This window comes from Mytilus californianus, unplaced genomic scaffold, assembly GCF_021869535.1.
Source record: "Mytilus californianus isolate M0D057914Y unplaced genomic scaffold, xbMytCali1.0.p SCAF_1, whole genome shotgun sequence".
Lineage (NCBI taxonomy): Eukaryota > Metazoa > Mollusca > Bivalvia > Mytilida > Mytilidae > Mytilus > Mytilus californianus.
Window position 1 is genome coordinate 81,437,169 of NW_026262581.1, and position 25,914 is coordinate 81,463,082.

The following is a 25,914-nucleotide window of genomic DNA, read 5'->3' on the forward strand; positions in this document are numbered from 1 at the left end:
AAGTCACAATAATAAGCTTAGAAGTTATTGTTGATTTTTTTTATGCTAAGTGAAAGACGGGTTTGATAGCATATTTGCATGTAACAATGGCACGGGAGTTTTACCTCGACGGTCAGGTGCTGACAGTTTTCCCATTCCATGGATCTAAACGCTCATACAGTAGTTTTACAAAATTACAAGAATGGAGTGTTAGGTTCCCCAGTTTGGAAAGGTTTTTCTTGCTTCGGGCCGATTATCCTGGTCTCGCCTCTAGCTTTTTTATGTTTCGGTATACGGAGGTTATCGATGTATTTCATACCATACCCAACTTTTGGTTTTACTAGAATTAATAGAATCTCAAATAAAGATACACTAGTTTTGGTTTATGTTGTAAAACGTATACATCAATAATTTGAACGATTAAAAAATCAGATTTTATTTAAAATTGCTTGACACCACCGTCTAGTTCTGTCGTACAATACAAGAACTTAAAAACAAATACAATCATTTAAAGTCCGACATAATAACCTACCCCCCAAAAAATACATCCAAACAGACACAAACAAAAACCCTAAAAAAATACGCACAAAAAAAAATATATTGAAGTCGAAAGAAATACAAACAAACAAATAACATACAAAAACAAAACACAAGCAAAAAAAAATATAGCAAGACAAACAAAAAGGTGTAATTATGTAATAGCCATGTAATTGCCATGTTTCTTTATTTCTTCATGAATCGGTGATTTTATTACCTGTTTATTACTGGCACGTGCTGTCGAACAAAAACTTAAGACGATAAAAAAAATAAAATTAAGCCAAAAACTACTATATCTACTGACAAAATAAATAAGATATCTTATCTTGATGAAAAACTACATCCGATGGTATGTTTTTTTTTTTTGTTATTTATTCATAACGCTGTCCAATAATGGGCTTACTGCAGTTTCGGGAGTTACTGCACCAAGGCGGCCTGGGCGATGTTCAGACGCTCCCAAATAATATCTACATGTTCACTGAACTGTATATACACGTGAGTAATAAACTGGTTCTGGTTGAATGAACATAAATTTCAATCGATTACACAAGTGACGATCAATTGAGTGTGACACGTGCCGATAAAATATTAAATAACTTCGTTATTACCGAAGATAATTTATGATTATAAAATTTGGAATTAATTATCATGGAAAAAAGTTTAAAAATCATTTAATATCCAAAACACAGCATATATTTTATATATTTATATACAGCTTACACTTGTCCTTTTCTTTCTTTAGTTGATGGATTATTTTTCCACTGACCGATACCCCACATGATTCTTTTATTTTTATTTTTTTTTTTGGGGGGGGGGGTCAATTTCAATAAATCCATGAGAAGTTGGAAAATTACATATTAGTAAATAATTGAAAAGAAAACAATTAGCAATATCTTTTATATGAAAATATCAAGTAACTCTAATAAGTTTATCTTGTGAAGTAAAACATAATCTACATATAACAATCGCACTTTAAGATATCACTACTTGCAAACTGAAAAAAAAAGAGATTAATTTTGAGTATTCAAAAAAGATGTATAATTGCTACTTTGTATTAGAGAATAATGGTCAGGAAATTTCACATCCGACAATAGAAAAGTCCGAATTACTAAATAGTTCGCCCTATAACAGCCAAATTCAACACGAATAGCAGGTGGTTAAAATATTGTAATTTCGGTCTCCACAAATTGAAACAATCTGAGATAAACCATGATGAAAGAGTTCCTCGGACTTTTCAGAAAATAGAATGAACATAAGAGGAATATAATTTCCGTTTAATCCACTAATAATATGTAGTGCAAAATTTTGTTCCGTCCATATAATGTCTGACGATAACTAAATGCCTGCATGGTATACTTTGCCATACGTTTTTATTGGTTTGATGGGTGTCAATTCAAAATCGTAATTCGATTCTGATAATTTTTATGCAAACCGAAGGATTTTGGGGAATCTATAGTATCAATGTATCAATGTATCGTTGGAACATCTCTTATCTCGGTCGACGATAGGTTAATACCTGTATGGTGAACTAAGCCATACGTTGCTATTCGTCTCTGGTGTGCAAGTTTTTAGACGAAGTTTGAATAATGATATTTATATGCAAACTTAAAGGAGACATGACACGATTTTCAATTTGTGTTTCAAAATGTTTATTTATACTTAACTTTCCCCAAAAATACATCGATAGCAATAGAAGTGTCAACTATTTGGTAAAATATGTATTTTAATGAGATTTTAATGCAACGATTTATCGACCTGTCAAATATGCATATTTCCATCCCGGAAGTCACTCAGAACGAGGCTACTACGTCAGTGGTTACATTCATTCATATTGACATATGGGTACAGCACAAATTTAGTTTCGATTATCAGTATCCAACAAAACGCATGACAGTGATAAACAATGATTATGTGTGATGCCGATGGATTCAACAATATAATTAAAAAGAATATTGACATGATATTTTCTGTTTGTCGAATGACACGCAGACTTAGAAGGTGTAAAGATGGGACTTTTTAACAAGCCCAAACTACACTTCTTTCCGCCCACTTTCATAAGGAATCAAGAGTTGGGGTCTCGGGTGTCATGCCATGAGTTCATCATAGGTCACAGGTGTACAGTACAGATGATTGAGTTTCGCAATTTCAGGTCTCGTTTGAAGTTGCAAACTTTAGGTGTCATTCCACATGGGGGATTGATAAGACATATAGTTATTACGCAATATTACTTCATAAGCTCTTTGTGTACATCCTGGATGCTGGTTTTGCCGAGGGCACAGGTGAGATTGGAATATATTATTGTTACAGTAATACATTATACAGGTACAACTACCTGCATGATCATATGTTTAATGAATACCTGTAGTACGACCATACAATACCCTATGCACCACCAATTAAATACCCTAACCGGTGTTGATAACTAATAGACAACCTGTATATAGTTCTTATTTTTATCGCTTTTAAGAATATGCAGATATAAAAAGATTTATAACAGATGCATTTTTAATTGACTTCTTGAGATAGAAAAGTAATATTCTTGTATGCTTGCAAGTCTATAACTTCATAAGAAATTGTTAGACAAAAAGCATAAAAAGCAAAAAAGGAAATGATACGAGAATGTGAATCATAAGTCTTTTACATTCTTTTTCTGGCACATTCCCTATTTCCATTCTCAATTTTATTATATTGAACATCGAATATAATTATTGACAACTATTTAGGTGGTAAAGATTCAGGTTTACCGTACGGTCTCCAATGATGAGAAAACCCCATACCGTATATTCGTCTATAAAAGTTCTAAACGTGAAAATGTGAAACAATTTTAACGAGAAAACTAACTTATTTATAACAAAATAATTTCCGCAGAAAAAAATTAACAGACATGAATCAACGGCAACCACTGATCTATATGCTCCTGATTTAAGACAGGCACATTCAAAATGTGTCGGTGGTATACGTGTTTGTGAGCGCCTACCCCCTCCCCCTCCCAACGTGTGACAGTGGTCTTACAGCAGTACATAAGAACTATAAAAACTAGTCTAACGCAAAAGATCGGTACGAAGTAGAGAAACCACTAATGTTAAAACAATAGAGACAACGCACAAATACTGTTAGCTAGATCAAAGCCAAGTACAGCTAATACACAACTCATGTTCTCGAAGACTGAAGTTAAATGTACATGTAAACATTTTCCTGCTCAGTCCGATTGAAAATCTAACATTTATTCAAATGACCCCTTTTAGAAGAAATATTTTGAAAAAGAACATAATGTGTTGCGAATATTTTCCTGGAATCAAGCGTTTTGCTGCTAGCAATAAACAAATTGATTGCTAAATGATATTTGGAAGAGAGGGGTGGAAATAAGTGAATTTGAATTTACTATGTGTAATTCCTTAAATTTGAAGTTAGATTTATAAGGGTCTGGATGGAATAGCATACTTTAGAAGTGTAGTATAACAATATTAATTATTTCAACATAAGATAGTTTTTCTTAGAAATGTATGATTTTAAAAGTTAAATAACATAACACGTGACTAAATAACACTACAGATGCCTTCTTACCTTTCACCTGGTCAAGTATGCTATAGGTGTCAACATTTAATCACTAAAACAACAGCCTCCAATAAATGTTTTGTATTGTGTAATCTCATACATAAGGTGAGACGTAAATAAAATATTGAATTGAATTGTTTACATAAAAGGGGGAAAGTAATAAAATCGTTAATTGGATATCCTAATGCAGAAATAGTGTGATAAAGGATTTTTCACTATACAAATCCTTTGTGAGATGTATGGTTTCCAACCAAAAAAATTATAAGCATAACTTTTGGTGATAATTTATACCTATTAAAAGTCTCTAATTAATAAATAAATGTTAAAAAGAATGGACACTTTGTGAACGCCTAATTTGACTTTTACTATCATTTTTTTTTCTGCTTCTGGCGCACACATAATTATAACATTACCGTAACAGAGCAATAGAAGTGTCAACTATTTGGTAAAATATGTATTTTAATGAGATTTTAATGCAACGATTTATCGACCTGTCAAATATGCATATTTCCATCCCGGAAGTCACTCAGAACGAGGCTACTACGTCAGTGGTTACATTCATTCATATTGACATATGGGTACAGCACAAATTTAGTTTCGATTATCAGTATCCAACAAAACGCATGACAGTGATAAACAATGATTATGTGTGATGCCGATGGATTCAACAATATAATTAAAAAGAATATTGACATGATATTTTCTGTTTGTCGAATGACACGCAGACTTAGAAGGTGTAAAGATGGGACTTTTTAACAAGCCCAAACTACACTTCTTTCCGCCCACTTTCATAAGGAATCAAGAGTTGGGGTCTCGGGTGTCATGCCATGAGTTCATCATAGGTCACAGGTGTACAGTACAGATGATTGAGTTTCGCAATTTCAGGTCTCGTTTGAAGTTGCAAACTTTAGGTGTCATTCCACATGGGGGATTGATAAGACATATAGTTATTACGCAATATTACTTCATAAGCTCTTTGTGTACATCCTGGATGCTGGTTTTGCCGAGGGCACAGGTGAGATTGGAATATATTATTGTTACAGTAATACATTATACAGGTACAACTACCTGCATGATCATATGTTTAATGAATACCTGTAGTACGACCATACAATACCCTATGCACCACCAATTAAATACCCTAACCGGTGTTGATAACTAATAGACAACCTGTATATAGTTCTTATTTTTATCGCTTTTAAGAATATGCAGATATAAAAAGATTTATAACAGATGCATTTTTAATTGACTTCTTGAGATAGAAAAGTAATATTCTTGTATGCTTGCAAGTCTATAACTTCATAAGAAATTGTTAGACAAAAAGCATAAAAAGCAAAAAAGGAAATGATACGAGAATGTGAATCATAAGTCTTTTACATTCTTTTTCTGGCACATTCCCTATTTCCATTCTCAATTTTATTATATTGAACATCGAATATAATTATTGACAACTATTTAGGTGGTAAAGATTCAGGTTTACCGTACGGTCTCCAATGATGAGAAAACCCCATACCGTATATTCGTCTATAAAAGTTCTAAACGTGAAAATGTGAAACAATTTTAACGAGAAAACTAACTTATTTATAACAAAATAATTTCCGCAGAAAAAAATTAACAGACATGAATCAACGGCAACCACTGATCTATATGCTCCTGATTTAAGACAGGCACATTCAAAATGTGTCGGTGGTATACGTGTTTGTGAGCGCCTACCCCCTCCCCCTCCCAACGTGTGACAGTGGTCTTACAGCAGTACATAAGAACTATAAAAACTAGTCTAACGCAAAAGATCGGTACGAAGTAGAGAAACCACTAATGTTAAAACAATAGAGACAACGCACAAATACTGTTAGCTAGATCAAAGCCAAGTACAGCTAATACACAACTCATGTTCTCGAAGACTGAAGTTAAATGTACATGTAAACATTTTCCTGCTCAGTCCGATTGAAAATCTAACATTTATTCAAATGACCCCTTTTAGAAGAAATATTTTGAAAAAGAACATAATGTGTTGCGAATATTTTCCTGGAATCAAGCGTTTTGCTGCTAGCAATAAACAAATTGATTGCTAAATGATATTTGGAAGAGAGGGGTGGAAATAAGTGAATTTGAATTTACTATGTGTAATTCCTTAAATTTGAAGTTAGATTTATAAGGGTCTGGATGGAATAGCATACTTTAGAAGTGTAGTATAACAATATTAATTATTTCAACATAAGATAGTTTTTCTTAGAAATGTATGATTTTAAAAGTTAAATAACATAACACGTGACTAAATAACACTACAGATGCCTTCTTACCTTTCACCTGGTCAAGTATGCTATAGGTGTCAACATTTAATCACTAAAACAACAGCCTCCAATAAATGTTTTGTATTGTGTAATCTCATACATAAGGTGAGACGTAAATAAAATATTGAATTGAATTGTTTACATAAAAGGGGGAAAGTAATAAAATCGTTAATTGGATATCCTAATGCAGAAATAGTGTGATAAAGGATTTTTCACTATACAAATCCTTTGTGAGATGTATGGTTTCCAACCAAAAAAATTATAAGCATAACTTTTGGTGATAATTTATACCTATTAAAAGTCTCTAATTAATAAATAAATGTTAAAAAGAATGGACACTTTGTGAACGCCTAATTTGACTTTTACTATCATTTTTTTTTTCTGCTTCTGGCGCACACATAATTATAACATTACCGTAACAGAGAGAAAAAAGAACAATTTGATCATCAATAATTAGAAATTTATATTTTCAATCATGATAATAAAGTATTATTAGTTTTATTTAAATGAAAAAATATGCAGAAAGCGGTCTATTAATCTATTCATCAGACAAACCAAATATGTATGGTAACAATACGATCGGTATTGTCTGAAAAATCGTCGTTTTTGGACTCTTCGCATGAAGAATTAATATCCTTTTCTTGGTTATTTTTCACACACAATGTCTTTATAGTTTGTCAGTAATCGGCAAAAGTGCTGTCAATACCGTCCATAGTGTAACGACATCGTCCAGTTAGAGACATTTTCCCAGCTTGTAACCACTGACGTAAGCACAATCACGTGATCGTTATCTAATTAAAAATCATTCTTAATGACAAGCGCTGGATTCTTTGACCAGAACAATGCCGATTTATCAGGTTTTGACCAGCAAAATGGTACTAAACATGTTTGAAGACTAATATTTATCAATTTAATAAAAAAAAAAAAAAAAAAAAAAATCGTGTCATGTCTCCTTTAAGGAACTGAAATTTAAATGTTTTATGTGAAAAATAATGTGTCAGGTCGGGGATATAATACGAAGTCGGCCAAAGCCAACCCGAATTATAAATCCTATAGCCTCCGTACTTGTATGATTATCTAATCCGAAATTATGCTTGTCAGATAAAAAGAAAAACATCCTTTTTGTTTAGGACTAGAGTTAAAATATAGCATTTGCTACTAAAACATGCTAATTAGTAAGACGTATATTTCCGAACATATAATGCACAAAAAATAGGGTTGTTGTGTACTCTTAAAACTTAGTTAGGGCTAATTTGGTCTCTTCTGCATAGTTTTTCTCATTAGCAATCATAGCCCACATCTTTTTATTTAAGTAAAGCCGTAAATCTTGAATATTCTGTAATCAATTTGTGAAGCTTGATCGAGACGTAGAGTCACTCAGATACACTGTACCAAGTGTTCTCTTTTCTTCTATTTCACAAATGAACCGCTGAAGTCAGGAATTCGGCATTTGAAAAGTTTTTTGATATGCTCTGTTTCTATATAATTCGAAGCATTATCGAACTATGTCAGCCTAATGTACTTTCATCTTTAGAATTTCCTTTGCACTAAATATCTGTGTTATACATATAACCTTTTATGTAAATGAGTTTAAATAGGGATAACTTGGAGTGCATACATGTACATGTAAAAAAACACCAGCAATATTTGACGAAGATGATAATGATGGAATGGAATTTTAACGTCCAGAGACACATACATGTATGATATGCATGTCGGAACGGGAAATTGCCATTGGGTATTATAAGAACCCTACTTTTTACAAGATAGTCACACTAAGTCGGAATTTTACGTGCTATTTCACCATGTTCACATTATTATACAATATAACTAACAATTGTGATGACGAATTTTTAAGCTGTTCTGGAACATTTTAATTGAAATATATATATGTGATTTTGCTATGTTCATAACTTCGACGAAGCAAAGCAAGTTAGATATAGATCTGGATTTAAATCAGATTGGTTCTGGAGGTTTCTCTCTTATTTTCAATATATACACTTTAAATTGTGACTATCTATAGTTCCGTAACTTTCTATCTTTATAAACCAACGATCGACAAGTGCGTACATTTTTGTGAAATGTACATAATTATTGACAACGATTTTAGATTTTCATATCTGCAAATTTGTTGGTTAGTTTAGGTAAACAATGACATCAAAAGCACTATTTTTTGTCAGGGAAAGGGCTACTTTTGCATACGTTCTAAATTAGAGTGAGTGATCGAATTGGTGTTCTGACACCTGTATTTCCCGGGATCGCCATATTTAAAGATTTGACAGAGCTAGATAATAAAATGTTCACCGATCTAGTCTGGGACTATTACACTAACATAGTATAATAGTCCCAGATCTAGTATAGAACAAACCACCAAATTCAATAAAATTAGCAAATTCAAGGATTTGTATAGTAAGAAGGATTGAAATCTCGTGGACTTTTGCATAGACTGTATTATAATGTGTTATGCAGCGCGAGATTTTGTGTTATTAACCATGGTGTATTTCGAAGATGCTCAGCGTGCCTGGATTAATGGCGGATATTTGCATCGCCTAAACACCTAGATAAACGTTATGTAAGTATTACTATACAAATCCTTGGCAAATTGGAACAATTTGGAATCGTTCTATATCCCTGAGAGACTACTATAACACAGAGATTGGTCACTTCCCGTATTGACCAGTAAAATTGTAATTGGAACGGGGACCCAGTTATTTCCCCCATTGAAACGCATTGAAAATCATAGTAAATAAATGGGGTGCTGTCCAATAAATAATTTTGATAGCCACCTTGGGACTTCTGTTTCATGTTAGGCATTTGTTTCGAAGTTTCTAAGTACAATCTCAGTGCCTCATGACCGGCATTCCGTTGCAAAAATTTGTTTCGATTGACAACAGGGTAGGTCCATCTACTTCCGGGGAAGAATAAACGCTAGAATTTAGGCAATTTACTCTATGTACCGACGCCTGATTACATTTAAATCAATCAAAATTTTTACAGAAATTCAAGCTAGAAAGCCTACCCTTTCAAATAAATCTACATTCAGTTACAGAACTTGTGTAATAATAAAACTACACCATTTTAAATAAAAGTTATATATTTTTTTTAAGAACTACATTCGTGGGTACCGGACTGGTTGCCGTAACTGGGATCCTATTCCTGTCAGACTTTAATTTTTTTTCCAGACTTAAAACTGCACTTTTAAAATAAAGATATACATCTCAGTAGTTATTGTGCAAAGCTTCAATAGATTTGATCCAACAGTTAAAGAGTTATTGATCCTTATCTATGACATCTCAAATACCAGAAAATTGATCGGATAAAATCATAAATTCATGAAGAAAATATTCTTAAAATCAGCAAAACTTTTTTATTTTAAAAGATATTTACATTCTGTAAATTGCACATGATAGATAAATTCATTATTTGTATAGAAATCTAGTTAAAAAAAATTTTGCTGAAAAAAAGTTAATTATAATTAATTTTTTAATTAAAAAAAAAATCTTATAAGAATTACATATGCAAAGAAGCATACCCCATAACAAGGGTATAAATCATGAGACTTAGTCTTCAAACAGTCAGCTAAGTTCATTTAATATACAATGGAGCAGGCTAGATGCTGAGAAGTTCTCACTTGTAGCTAAAACCAGTCAAGACGGCACCTCCTACAGTATAACAAATGTCGAGGGAAATCCTGGATCTGCCTGAATGCTTAATGCTACTGTGCATTGTTATACTTGTGACTGCTCTAAATGTCCCACTAGTTCATACGTGTGTGGTGGTGGTGAACACTCAAACTGTTGGTGGCAGAGATCTATGTACTTGGGTCCAAACAAGTTAACCAACCTGAATATGGATAACAAAGACAAGTTAATAATGCGGGAACTTTTAAAAATGAAACTTAGCGAAGAAGTATTTATGAAAATGAAATTTAATCATAATACATGTACTCAAAAAGGTGAAGCTGTTAAGGGAGCACTAAGTGTTTCCTTACCAAAGAATGTGAACTTTTCTAGAAATTTGAAGGGAGGGCATCAGCAATAATTCACAATTTGAATAATGGTATAGCTTATTCCTTGTGACAAAAAGCAGAATGTATTGGTTTTAAAATCTCAATAGGTTCATTAAAACACTTCGACCAGATGTAAAGGGAGTGTGAACGGAACAAAGTAAACCAAAATACTCCAGAAAGGAAAAAGAAAAATTTACAACCGGCGGACAGAAGACTAAGGTTCATGTGGAAGAAAAGGATCGAAGTAAATGTACAGATAGATATACAAATGTAAAAAAGGGCAACCTGATCCAAAACTTGATGCTGCATTTGTAAAAGCATAAAGGACGATCATTCATATGGTAGAGTAATACCTGCTAAGAAGAATATACCTACCAGAAGCTGTTCTTCAAAAGTTCCAAAATCAAAGGAAGATATAGCTGCATTCATCTACTGCTGAAAAAGATACAGACAAAATTAACGGTCCTTTTAAGGACCACCAAAATCTTTAAAAAGGAGTCTAAAATTGTTGTACATTCAGTTAAAATTGTTTATATAAGCTATAGCCCTACCCCTTATATATCTTCCAAAAAAATCCAGGCCCCAATCTGGAAAATTGGAGAGCCCCTGGCAAGATTTTCTGAGTTTACGAAATATTCTGTGGTTATTTATGTGATGCGGCTCTTCGGTAATGTGACCCGCATTCCCACACAAACTTTTTTGACACATAAAATGGCATAAAATGTTGTATTTAATATTTAAAACTTATCAAAAACTAATTAAAAACCATAAAACTGAATATATGGGCTTTTTTCTTTTTCCAGGTCCCAGAAATATGTTACTGGAAAGAAATAAGCCCATATTTTCCATCTTTTGTTGTCCCCTGATCCCATATAAGACATTTGTTATTTCTTGCCAGGTGGCTCTTTTCTAATATTCTTTGCTGAAATTTTTTGAAAAATCCCTCCATTTTAACTTACAAGTGTATGAATACATAATACCATCAAAATGACCTTACTGTGACCCCTTCTGAAACTTTAAATTGAAAAACAAACTTTTTAAAAATTTCATAAATTTAAATTTCAGTTTAATTTAAAAAGTTTAATTCAAATTTTAAAAATAATTACACCATTGTTTTTCTTATTGACTTTTCAAGTTTCTGGCCAAATTTCATCCATGTAACCCCAAAAACAAGCTTACAATTGCAGATTGAAGTGTTCAAAATATGCCCTCTGACAGGAACGGGGACCCAGTTATTTCCCCCATTGAAACGCATTGAAAATCATAGTAAATAAATGGGGTGCTGTCCAATAAATAATTTTGATAGCCACCTTGGGACTTCTGTTTCATGTTAGGCATTTGTTTCGAAGTTTCTAAGTACAATCTCAGTGCCTCATGACCGGCATTCCGTTGCAAAAATTTGTTTCGATTGACAACAGGGTAGGTCCATCAACTTCCGGGGAAGAATAAACGCTAGAATTTAGGCAATTTACTCTATGTACCGACGCCTGATTACATTTAAATCAATCAAAATTTTTACAGAAATTCAAGCTAGAAAGCCTACCCTTTCAAATAAATCTACATTCAGTTACAGAACTTGTGTAATAATAAAACTACACCATTTTAAATAAAAGTTATATATTTTTTTTAAGAACTACATTCGTGGGTACCGGACTGGTTGCCGTAACTGGGATCCTATTCCAATTAAAACGGTGCCTACGATCACGTGACTCGACACGTGACGCGAAATGATTGACAAGAAGGCATCTATCCGCCATTGTTGATTACGGAAAAGAAAATAATAACTAATTTTACAACCGATGTGACTGATTGAAGAGTGGTATATTTCAGAAAGTATGAAAATAGGATTTGAAATGTTAATAAATGTTTGTTTTTAAACACTTTAAATAAACTAGTGTATTCATAGGCTTTAAATTTACTCATCAAATCGGAAAGTAACAGTGAGTTAGTACTTATGTCTAGTAGTCCGTTAGACTTGGGTAATTTTGATCGCTAATGGGTTAAATTCAGATGAACAATTTGTAAATTGTAAAATTGTAATCAAAATGGTGCTTACGATCACGTGACTCGGCACGTGACGCGAAATGATTGACAAGAAGGCGTCTATCCGCCATTATAGTAGTCTCAGTATATCCGTACTAAAAATCGCCAGCAATAATTTTATATTAATGTCGTATGCAATCGTAAAAAAAAAACCATTTCAGTCTTTGATATAGTTTCAAAAGACGATAATGTTCCTTCAAATTATCAAAAGACAACACGAAGACAGCCCAAGGGTAAAATACAGGTGTATATAAACAACATTTAATCTTTAATTCCCACCCGTAATTGAACATGCAAACTGGATTCATTTTTGATATTTACATGAGAGATCATAAAAAAGATTTTCAAAGGTGTTTGCAAAAATGAAACAAAAAGGGATTTCTTTTGTAGACAAGTGACAAATTTAATTAAGAAATTTGATCAAACGAATGAAATTAATGTTTAAAAAATCTTAAATAAAGTGGCGAAAAACACAAATCGATTTACGTAGATGAAAAAGATAATTATATCGATAATAATTATAATGTCAATTTCATAAATTCAAGGGTTGTAGGTAGAAAACGACCTAGGCTTAGCTCTGATCGTTGCCCGTTCAGCGAACAATATAACATGAAATGCGGGATGATATCAATCGAAAGCAAAAGAGAAGGATTTAATTTCAAAATCAGAGCTTTCCTTAAATTCAACATTCAAATTATAATTTTTGAATACAGCAGCATTAAAATAAATAAGGATATGTGGTATAATTGCCAATGAAACAACCTATCCACCAAAGTTCAAATGAAGTGGATGTAAGCAATTATAGGCAACCGTACGGCCTTCAACAATGAGAAAAACCCATACCGTATGGTCGGCTATAAAAGGCCACGACATGAAAAATATAAAACAATTCAATTGAGAAAACTAACGGCATAATTTATAACAAAACAATTTACGAAGAACAAATATAATAGACATGAACCAACGACAACCAATGAACTACAGGCTGCTGACTTGGGACAGGCACATAAAGAATGTGGCGAGGTTAAACATGTTTGTGAGCGCTCAACCCTCCCCTAACCTGGGACAGTGGTGTAACAGTACAACATAAGAACAAAATATAAAAATCAGTTGAAAAAGGCTTAACTCATCAGATGGATACAAATAGAAATACATCTAACAAAAACAAAAAGTGGAAGTGGACGGGTTCTTATACATCCCAAAAACAAAAAGACACTAAGTACAGATCTGAGAGTACTCGCAGTTACTGACAGCTAGTTCAAAGCCAATAAAAACTAATGAAAAAAATCATGTATCTTAGACTAAAATATCAATCAGTACACATCAAACATCCAATGGATTTAGTGTAAAGACGTCATTAACAGTCAGAGAAAAACATGACCATGCCAAACTATAAGTATCGACAGATTGTAGTACCGTGAAAGTACATATGTGTAATATTAAGTATGGTTTTAATGTACTGATAACAAAATCAATATTTACACCAATAAAAACAATATTCAAAGATTTAATTACAGCGTTGAATTGGTAACCTTTTAGAATAAGTTTATTTAAAGGATTGATAAGTTTATCCGGATCGTATCTAATTTCCGGGCTCGGTTTACAACATCAGCGAAAAATTTAGGATGTGCTATTCCGTTTGAAATAAGTTTTCTACAAGTACAGCCAAACTTGCAGACAAAATCTTTGTATCGTAAAGGTTATAAGTAATATGTGGTAACGAAATCCCTGACTTAATTATTGACTAGTAATACATTGATTACGCTAATTAAAATCCAAAAAGTCACTACAAACACGAGCATAGCGAACAAGATGGCTATATAAACACCGTAAGACGGTGCCAAAGGAACATCACCGTCCAAAAAGGGAAAATTAACAATAGGGAAAGCAAAATCATCCCTTTTGGCGTAAATTTTTGTGTAGAGTTTCTAGTGTAATACTAAAATATCTAAATCTAGGAGACGACAGTTATTGCTGTTGATATTAGATTTATTTAAAGGAAGTTCCTTTGGGTAAATTTCAGCAGTATAATTAGAGAATTCTTGATTATTTAACAAAAAAATATAATCAAGATAACGGTTAGTGTTGTTGAATATATCAATTAAATGGAATTTAGACGGTTCTTTACTGAGTTTGGCCATAAACTGTAATTCATTGCAGTATAGGAACAAGTCTGCTATTAAAGGGGCACAATTAGTGCCCATAGGAATACTTACATTCTGTCGATAAACTTTATAAATGTTGTCAAGGAGAAAAGTTAGTGCTTTAATCATCTCATCACACCTCCAGTAAGTATATCTAGCATATTAACCTTTCTCGTTAGAGAAAAAGGCTTTATATGAGTTGCAGCAAATAAATTTGCAACCAGATTTATCAAACGACCATTTAATTAGATAGGAAAACTTTTGTTTGATAAGATTGTGTGGAAGGGTAGTATATAGAGTGGAAAAGTCAAAACTGTCAACCGAATCACAAGGACCATCAAATGCACGTAATTTATCTAAAACATCCAAAGAATTTTTTACACTCCAAAAGTGGTTAATTCCGCTGTTTTCATATGTTTTATTACAAAAATTAACATGTTTTGATTTAAGAATACGACTAATGTAGTTAATATTCCTAACAATTAGCAATGCAGTCTCGACAGCTGGCTCTCCCCTAGTTTGGGACGGTTTTTCTCTAGCTTCTTTAGTTTTAAGACAAGAGTCTTCTGACGACCCCTTATTAGAGTTGTTTCCCCCTAAATTTTTATCGTTTGTTTTTGAGTTTTTTCCTAATATCTGAAAAACTATAATATTTAGATAGAAACTTCAATAAACAAAAAAAAACAAAAAATAATCAGCAAGACAAGATCTACAAAAAACCCACATTGTTAAAATAGTATGACGATCTTGGAGTTAAAGCCCTTTAATGAAAAAAATAAACCAATATTTTACGTTTTAGCCTATTATCTTGAAAACTATTAAAGATAGATAGACAATTCAAATAGCAAAAAATATCAGCATGACAAGATCTACAAAATAAGTTTAATTTTGCAAAAATCGTTTGTAGACTCTATATAGGAGTTGTTGCCCTTGAATGGCGATTTTTTTTACCCGTTTTTGTGTTTTGGGCAAAAACTATAGAGATAGAGAGAAACTGTAAATAGTAAAATTGATCAGCAATACAAGATCAACAAAAAAGAGATTTTTGTCATGAATTATTTCTAATCCACAATGTTGGAGAGAGTCCATTGTTGAAGAATCACATAGACCTAGGTGAGCGACATAGGCTCTTTAGAGCTTCTAGTAAATTTACTCATATTCATAAAGTGACAAGTCAACTGTCGGTTAAGTGCAAATAAGGTTACTAGTATTTCCATATTACATCAATATGTGATCGTCTTGAACATAAATGTGATATAATTATGTATCTGATACTGGAGTTTAGATGGTAGCTTGGTTTTGGTGCCGTCTAAAAGCCTTAAATATTTTGTTTTCCTATGCTTAAGATAAACTATAATATTTTAACTGTTATGGCGTATATATGTTTTAGATAACTTCTCTTTCAGAATGAATTGCAAAACACCATAGACGTTGATATTAAATGACATCTATTGGAATGCTTTGTCGGGTTTGTCGTTCACTTGGTTAATGACAACAATGGTCTTGCATCGTTGGACCTTTAAATCAACAGTAGAATTCAAATTCATGTTCTTTGTCATTTTAACATAGTTGTATAATTTTTTTTTGCACATGGCCTAAAGAATTATTTTGTCAAAAAATGTTTCTAATTGAAAAGTTATCTGAAGAAACCCATATAATATTGAAATCGATTAAATTTAAGAAAAAACGTACTTGTTAAAAGATGTTTGGTTTAAAATATGTTTGAGATCAATTTAAATCAGTGAAATTTAAACCATGTGCATATGCATTTGTATTATGACTATAAATTCTCTAAAACATTATAGATTTTACAGTCACACTTAAATGATCGATAGTAAAATGATAGTTAATATGTAGTTATACGCATTTGTTAGGTGTGCATGTACATACATAAAATTGAGAATGGAAATGGGGAATATGTCAAAGAGACAACAACCCGACCAAAGCGCAGACAACAGCCGAAGGCCACCAATGGATCTTCAACGCAGCGAGAAAATCCCACACCCTGAGGTGGTCCTCAGCTGGCCCCTAAATAAAATTGTGTACTAGTTCAGTTAAAATGGACGTCACACTTAACTCCAAAACATATAAATGAACTAAAATTAAAAAACATACAAGACTAACAAAGGCCAGAGGCTCCTGACTTGGGACAGGCGCAAAAATGCGGCGGGGTTAAACATGTTTTGTGAGATCTCAACCCTTCCCCTATACCTCTAGCCAATGTAGAATAAAGAAACACATAAAAACTCAGTTCAAAAGAAGTCCGAGTCCGATGTCAGAATAGGTAACAAAAGAAACCAAGTAAAATGACAATGATACATAAATGAACAAAAGACTACTAGCAGTTACTGACATGTCAGCTCTAGACCTCAATTAAACTGATTGAAAGATTATGTCTTCATCATATGAAAATCAAGTACAATCACTCCCGTTAGGGGTTTAATATCATACCATCATAAAATATATGAGAAGAACATAACCCGGCCGTATCATGCCAACAACTGGTTTTAGAATAAATGTGTTTATTTCCGACGCAAAGACCTTATGAGTGAATCAGTAATATAGATACAATGAATAAGCGTTGATTCTTGAAAAAGAAACCATGAGGTTTGTTTTTCATGAATCAACGCTTATTCATTGTATCTATAACTTAAACTATTGTGTCAATGTATTTCCAAATTTAAAGCCTTTTCTTAATTAGAAGGTATTGTTAGTGAGTTTAAATAACCCTGTCATCATGTTCAACGATGCATTAATAAATCTAAGATCACAATTAATTGGTTAGAAAAATACAAATATAGCACAACACGTCTGCCTTTAAATTATCAGGCTGTGTTTACAAAATAAGACATATTCGAACTTATTTCTAATAAAATTAAGAATGGAAATGGGGTATGTGTCAAAGAGACAACAACCTGACCAAAGACCATATATAAAATATATATAATAAGTATGTTACCGAAATTTTTGACAAGAAGCCTAATTCTAGGCACATCACGATTTACTCGCATATATAGGAAGGAACTTGCGAATAAACATTTGTAAAGTTATGTAGTAAAACAAATGAAATCATACTATATTTATAAAACAAAAATGGGCAAATTGAATGTAATGATTTTCGTTTCAAATATGTGAAATAGCCAAATATAAACGGTAAAAGAGGGACGAAAGACACCAGAGGGACAGTCAAACTCATAGATCGAAAACAAACTGACAATGCCATGGCCAAAAATAAAAAGACAAACAGACAAACAATAGTACAGACGACACAACATAGAAAACCAAAGTCTAAGCAACACGAACCCCACCAAAAACTGGGGGTGATCTCAGATGGTCCGGAAGGGTAAGCAGATCCTGCTCCACATGTGGCACCCGTCGTGTTGCTTATGTTATTACAAATCCGGTAAATAGTCTAATTCGGTAAGTACATTCGTGAAAAGGGAGGGTATTGTAGTTACGACATAAGGAACATATCCGATATCATCTGTGAAACGGTTATTCCATAACGGTCAACCAACTCGTGATGGCGTCCGTAAAATTTACGAAGGGATGACTTCAACTTCACCATTTGGAACTCTTGGTTAAATAGCTTCCCTGTGAGCAGCAATCCTCTATCAAGGAAATCATGATAGGAAACACAAGCCCGGGAATATCGTATCAATTGGGAGATATATACTCCGTATGCAGGCGCTGCTGGAATGTTGCTACATATAAATGGAAAGTTCACAATTGGGAAGCTGAAATCATCTCTTTTGTCGTAAAGTTTTGTTTTCAACCGACCCTCATTGTCAATTTCTAGATGTAAGTCAAGATATGAGGCAGACTTAACTGTATCTGTAGTATCCTTTATCTTTAGTTCGATGGGATAGATTCGTTCAAAATAGTCACCAAATTTTGTATTATTTAGTGAGAGAACTCGCTATTATTACAAAAATATCCACAATTACATGCAAAATAAGAAAAGACAGAAAAACTAAAGAATAAGGATAACAAAGAGAATACAGGGATTCTAACCTAAACCGACACGTCCCTACCTTTAAATTGACTCTTTAACTCATTGATCTCCACCATGCTAACCTCGCGGCTACCAACTTATACTATACGATTGCCTATTATGTATATATAAAGGTACAAGCCCTGTGTGTCCGTTGTACCGATGAATATCATATGTTCATTTATATATATAAAATAGACATTTCAATTGTAACCCATTGGTAGCCGGGAGGTTTCGTCGATATGTTGATGTCAGTCACACATAACAGATTTCAAAGACGGGATCGATTCCTAGTGAAGGCAAATACAAATTACAAAAATTAAAGGTAAGTTTTAAAATTAATTCCGTTAGTGAACAGAAATCAGTAAATTAGCCGATTCAAACTTAATGAAATTAGGCACACAAAGGAAACAATTGAATATAATTTGGTGAATCGATTTCAGCGACAGATTTAGGAAGCGTTGATTCTAGATAAAGAATCCACGGTAAATGAATAGGCTGACGTCACGACAATGGTTTAAGTCTAGGTTAGTCTATGGAAAGGTATATACTATGAAATTTCATAGTATATACCTTTTCATAGACTATCCAATTTAGCACATATTTACAACTCGAGTAATCTTTTAATTGGTCTATTGATAGTTTATTTTGGCTGACTACTTGTATCACAGGTGTTTGTAAAACGGAGCTCATTAATGAAGTTTTGTAAATCTACTCACTAGTATCATTGTAAAATATGTGATTTCAAAAGGCCCTTCACTCCAGAATGAAAAGATGGTAGCTGCTGGTGTAAGTATGTATACTGATATAAAGCGGTGTTTTACTATACATGTTCTTCTTACATGGTAAGATGACAAAATAAATTGACCAAAAACAGGCAATAATTAAATTGCAGTGGAAGCTTTACATGTTTTGAAAACATTTTTTAATTTCATAGTAAAACTAAAGCTATAATAAATTTGAAACATATAGATAGTTTGTCCCCATAGATATAGTCTAGCAGATAGGCATTAAAAAGCAACTACCAATAGATCAGAGATTATAGGTTTTGTGTTTTGTGTTTTGTGTTTTTTTTTTTTTTATTATTTCAAAGTAAAAACTAAAAGATTTATCAGAATATGTTTATATATATATATAGGTGGCACATTATCTTCAGACATAATCACAGTTTTTCAATTCATGACATCGTCCTAAACATGCATGAAATATTTGCCACTGGACATTAAGCAACCAATAATCAATAAATCAATCAATTCATGACAAAATAGATCACCTCCCTTAAGAAAGTTTAAAAAAAATATCACCAAGTTGCTTTAATTTTCCTTCACAAGGTTTCATAGTACACACTTTTCTGTGTACAAAGTATAATTGCATGGATGATACATTATCATAATTTTAAGATATCGTTGTACTCTAATCAAGGTATAAAGAACCATATGTATTACCCTTTATTTAAATGATAAAATTTGCAATTGTCAAAAACATTTTTTAGATCCAAAGATTTTAATAACGTGAAAACTAATTACAAACTATTCAATTTAATTTGGAACACAGCATTTTATTTCAAAATAGCCAGTGGCAATTTTTGTTTTAAATATCTTGATTACGATACAATGAAATCTTACCCTTGTGGTCATTCATGCGTAGTTACTTAGTACACATGAAAAGTATGTACTATGAAAATTAGCAGACAAATATAAGCAATTTGATTGGACGAGAAGTTGTAAGTATGTGCTAAATATTAATACCAAAATATGCAATCCTTAATGACTTGACAACCGTATCGTAACTATATCCTTTCCGAATTAGTCTGTTTAAAGGTTTTGTTAGCTTTTGAGGTGAATATGTATATATATTGAAGCTATTTAATAAATGATCTAACTTGAAGTTTTTAAAATGCAATTAGAATTATCTATAAATGTAATCTATACTAAAATTATTTAAAAGTTAAACAGCAATCACCACTAAGCGTAACACATGTATTCTGTGTATGTTCTTCAATGCTGATTGTGCCTTTTGTAAAACTGCATGTATCTCAATGGGTGTTTGCAAAAGCTTGTTGGAACCTAATAAGCTGGTTTGCAACTATTAATATGTACTAACCCGTTTCTCTTTTAGTCTTTTTGATTTGTAATAGGTAATGCAATCCATTTTAATAATTTACCCCATTATTTCCATATTTGTTGATGAAAAAAAGCAATGAAAGGATTGGGGATTTATTTTTTGTTTTGCTTTTTGATTTTGTCCAGTGATTAGAAGTTTTGAGTCGTGAATTTATAACATATAACCACTCTGTGTCAACAACCAGTCACTCAAACAATCAATGAATTAAAGTCATATGAAATTCTAATGTTAAGGAAATTATTGAACCAATGCATGCATGTACACTAAACTAATCCCCCTGTGCACGTTTTTTTTACATTTATAACGAATCTTTATCTTATTATCGACAAATGATATTTTATTTCGTGACTGCTGATCGCAAGCTAATTAACTTTCGAGTTTGTTTCCGAAATCTACCGGGTTGTGACATTAATAAACAATCAGCACACAATCATGGACCACGAGAAAAATAAGTTAATTGATAGAACGATGTAAACTTTTTTTCGATCCTTTTGTGGAAATAGTTCAGCATCTGAGACTTCATGTACTCCACCCTTTTTATATATTTTGTATATTATATATGTATTTATCTATTTATGACATCATTTTTATGATATTATAAAATTGAAAATCCTGAATATCTGAGACCAAAAACAGATTGAATTGTTCCTAAAAAAGTTTATAGAATGTAAACAAATAATATCAGTGTAAAAGGGCTGACTTCAACACGATTAATATTACCCAAAACTACTATTAACAAATGTGTAATAGAAGTCTCCTAAAGTTCCGTCTAGCTGAGGACTAATAGTCTACCAGCAGTGGTCACAGTGGAAGTAAATCAAACAAATGAAATCATATTATTTGCTTTATACAGTGGACTTTATTACTGAAAACTATCCTGCAAATCTTAAGATGAAGAGTAGCAACAAAAGCATTTCTGCTACCGCATTAAACCATTTTTACATTGCGATGACCGTGAGGGCATTCCGATGTATTGCTATTGCCTAGATTTCCATTACGTAACTTTCGTTTTGGGTTTGTAACCGATCTATAAACATGATAAATACGCGGATATTAACGAGTGCAAACTAATATTCCTTATCGTTTGTTATAAATACATCTCTTCAATGAATACTGATAAAAATATTTTTGTTTAGAACATAAATTGATGATATGAAAATGTTTTGTCGTTAGATATATATATATATATATATATATATATAAGTGAAAAATCATTGATAATATCTATGCACACGTACCGAAAAATTGTGTCAATGCATGCGGAAGAATACCTCAAGAACGTTTTGCGACAATCCCGGCAAGGACCGGTAACTCTGCATGGAAGATTGTTTTTGCGGGAAAATATGAATGCCTACTCATATCCAATCTTTTAGAAAAATCGAATTTTTACAGAAGAGTGTCCACCATGCACTTGCACTGCACTTTTATTAGAAAAGTAGAATAGAATGATATACAGATGGATGAAAATTATATATACATGTAACTTTTATATTGTGGCACTATTAAACTCAATGGCTTAGAGGAACTGTTTTTATTCATTGCCTAGTTACAATCTGAACTGTCTTGTTAGGGACAGTTCTTTTTATACTACTACGAACGAGACTTTAATTTAGAAAGAATTTTGTTTATGATAGGTACTTACTTTTAGAAAGCCCAAAGCCACAAATAAAATTGTTCTAAAATGTGACCATTAATACTTTTGGTCCCATATACTTAACGTTAGGTTAATTAAAGCAAACATATTAAAGTTAAATTAACTGGCCACAACACGATGACCACCTGTGACTGAATGAAAAAGAAATTGTTATAAACTTAAACATCCCTAAAGCCAAAGCATGTACATATAGAAAGTCACGTTTGTAGTTAAACAATAATACATACTTTGATTTTATAATTATAAATAAACTTTGAAAAATATATATAAATAAATTTGGTGTATTTACTGTCTTCTGATTGGTTAAAAATATTACCTTTATTTTCAATGTTGTCAATTTTTATGGCGACACGCCCACTCTGACGTTGTGTATTCATACGCCAACATGTGTGTACGTTGTTATTGTTAATATAAATAATATAAAAAGTTCTTTGAGCCTTATTTTTGATAGAAATTTATTGATAATGAATGACAATAATTTATTTTGAATTTATTGAACCATAAAATTAATTTTTGACTCTTCACATTTTACATAATCCGCTTCGTGGATTATTTAATGTGAAGAGTCAAAAATTAATTTTATGGTTCAATAAATTCAAAATAAATAATAGCCATTCATTAATTAATAATTGCAATTCTTTCGATCACTGCATAGTGTTACAATATTAATATAATATATAACAACAAACCAGTGTATACTGATTTGTATCACTACAATATAATAGTTATTACGGTGAGGTTGAATTTCCTGTCATTTATTCATTATCCACGCACGAACTTGTCTCAGAAAAAAATATATCTCTGTACATTAACCTCATTTTCAGGTATAGAGATGTGATTTTTTTCTGTGACAAGTGCTTTTGACCATCCACAAGAACTTGCGGTCATCCGATGTTCAGTACTTCAGTACTTTGATTGATATCTATCTGCATGAGTATAGAAATATTATGTTGTATGATTTCCAAAGAGGCAACTCAATAGAAAATGTTGAAAAGATTTCAAGCTCTCCTCACTTGAGAGCATATGTGCGCCAACTCTTTACGATGATTCATCAGTGACCTGTTGAGAGGCTGATTTTGAAACTAACAACATTTTCCCTTATTATTCAGTGGCAATTCGCCCTTCTCCTTGTTAAATGTGTTTTCTATGGAACGCCACTGCTGTCTTATGTGGTACTCTGATATTACGTTATGTTGTATTATTATTACTTGATGATATTTTGTCTCTACATAATATGGATTTGACATTACGTAATGATGTTTTGATATTACTCAATATGGAATAGTCATTACTTAATAATATTTCGATATTACATGATATGGTTTCGTATGGACTTGTTATGGGTTTGTCATTACTCGATACATGGTTTCATCATTATTTAAAGTGGTTGTGTTATTAGGCAATGTGGTTTTAACATTACTTGATGTGTATGTGGCTTAACATAATGTAGTTGTTTCATTACATGATGTGGTTTGTTATTTCGTAATGATTATTTGCCAATTCCTTATATGGCTTTAAAATTACATAATGATGTTTCATAATTTGACGATTTTACACTACATGATGTGTTCGTTCCAGTATTTGGTGTGGTTCTGTCATTCTTTGATGTGGTTATCACATTACTTGATGAGGTAAAACCACGTGACTATTTGGAAAAAACTAGTTCTATTTTCAAAACCGATTTTCATGTTTTATTTGCCTCGGATGAGTGTGACAATCCATCGAGTTAGAGTTCAAATTAAAGTTCGGGTTACTGTTCGAATTAAACTACGAGTTAGTCTTCGATTTAAAGTTCGAGTAATTTTCGATTTCGAGTTAGAATTCAAGTCATAATTAGAATTAAAGTTCGAGTAAGCATTGAGTTTCGAGTTGAACTTCGAGTTTGAGTTACCTTTTGCGGTAGAGTTCGAGTTAGACTTCGAATTTTAGTCTCATTTAGATTAATATTTCGAGTTGAAATTGGAGTTATCTAATATGAGTTCGTATTTAAATTTTCTATCGCGGATCAAGGGCTTTTGCTCGGGCTTCGGAAAAAGGGGTTTAGGGTATGCGTACAAAAGATATACAATGTTACAGTATACAAAACACCACACAGAATTCGAAATAAAGTTAGATGTGGTGTGATTGCCATTGAGACAACTATCCACCAGAGTTTTAATGCAGTGGATGTAAGCAATTATAGGCACCCGTAACTAATAACTAAACAACTTACGAAAAACAAATATGACACACACGAAACAACGACAACCATTGAATTACAGGCTCCTGACTTTGGACAGGCACATAAAGAATGTGAACGTGGTAGAGTTAAACATTTCTGTGAGCGCTAAACCCTTACCCTGCCATAGGTGAATAGTGTAACAGCACCACACAAGAATAAACTGTAAAAAGCAGATGCAATTGGCTTATCTCTATAGATCGGTATGACTGGGCAATATAAATCAATCAAAATCCTGGGGTGATCTCGGGTGCTCCGGAAGAGTAAGCAGATCCTGCTCAACGTGTGGCACCCGTCGTGTTATTCGTGAAAGTACAAACCCAGTGATTTTGTCTTATTCGGTAGGTCATTTTCAAGGAAAAGAGGACGGGATTGTGGTTACGACAACTGGAACATATCCGTCGTCACCTGTGAAACAGATATTCCTAAAAGTTTCGTTTTTTTTTTCAAATTAGTGCGAGGTATATCAGAGAATGGAATTTATAAAAATATATATTAAACGATTGATATTCGTATACACGCTAAAACAAAATCGGAGAATTCTTATTTAATAGAATTGATGCTTTGTCGCTTAGCCCGAGCCCCCATTTCCCTGTTACTTTAGTGTGAGTTGATTTAAAGTGTCTCATTTGTTGACAATAAAGTACAAGTCATTTGATATGTGTCCAGCCTGCGATATTAATGTCGCGGAAGTGAGACACAACAAACCTTTATTCCGTCGTCGGCGTCTTCATCATTTAGATCGTTAGGTTACTCGTTTGAATTGTTTTTACATTTGTCATTTCTGGACCTGTTATAGCTTACTATGCGGTATGGTTTTTGCTCATTGTTGAAGACCATACAGTGACATATACATTGTTGTAGTTGTTAACTGCTACGTCATTTGGTATGTGGTGGAGAGTTGTCTCATTGGCAATCATACCACATCTTCTTATTTTTATATCAGTTTTATTTGCATTAAATATTAACAAATTAAACTATTTTGTCATGATAAATTTGTAAACCTCCATGAATTGTTTTAAAACTTGTATAGGAGTTAATCTTTTATATCGAGATAAAGCATGTACAGAAAAACAATTTTTTTAATTTTGTTTTTTACCGTTAAATGGACGTTTTACAGTCAACATTACACTTTTACAATGACAGCAGCAATCTCAGGCGATACACAGGGTTCCGTGGAATTCTTCACGAATTTAATGTAATACTGCTTCCATTTGAGAACTAAGGGGAAAAACGACAGAACCAAGTGGTTTGGGGATATCCCCCTTATGTCCGAAATATTGATATTTTTTTGTACTTTTTTTCTTATTCCCCTTTTTCATACCAAATAACTCTGAACAACAACTCGAACTTTAATTTGAACTTT

General features: G+C 32.5%; 1 protein-coding gene and 1 long non-coding RNA gene across 2 annotated transcripts in view; one reads left to right on the forward strand and one right to left on the reverse strand.

Annotated features, from left to right (window-relative positions):
* LOC127724568 (receptor-type tyrosine-protein phosphatase T-like) overlaps nucleotides 1–25,914 on the forward strand; it is a 147,500-nt gene that overhangs the window by 13,835 nt on the left and 107,751 nt on the right. The gene's annotated exons all lie outside the window — the stretch shown is intronic.
* Nucleotides 9,630–25,914, reverse strand: part of LOC127724622 (uncharacterized) — a 311,306-nt gene continuing 295,021 nt past the window's right edge. The window contains exons 4-5 of the long non-coding RNA XR_007992616.1: nucleotides 10,747–10,806; nucleotides 9,630–10,205 (exon numbers count right to left, since the gene is read on the reverse strand). This is a non-coding gene — a long non-coding RNA (uncharacterized LOC127724622). The remainder of the gene's footprint in view (nucleotides 10,206–10,746; nucleotides 10,807–25,914) is intronic.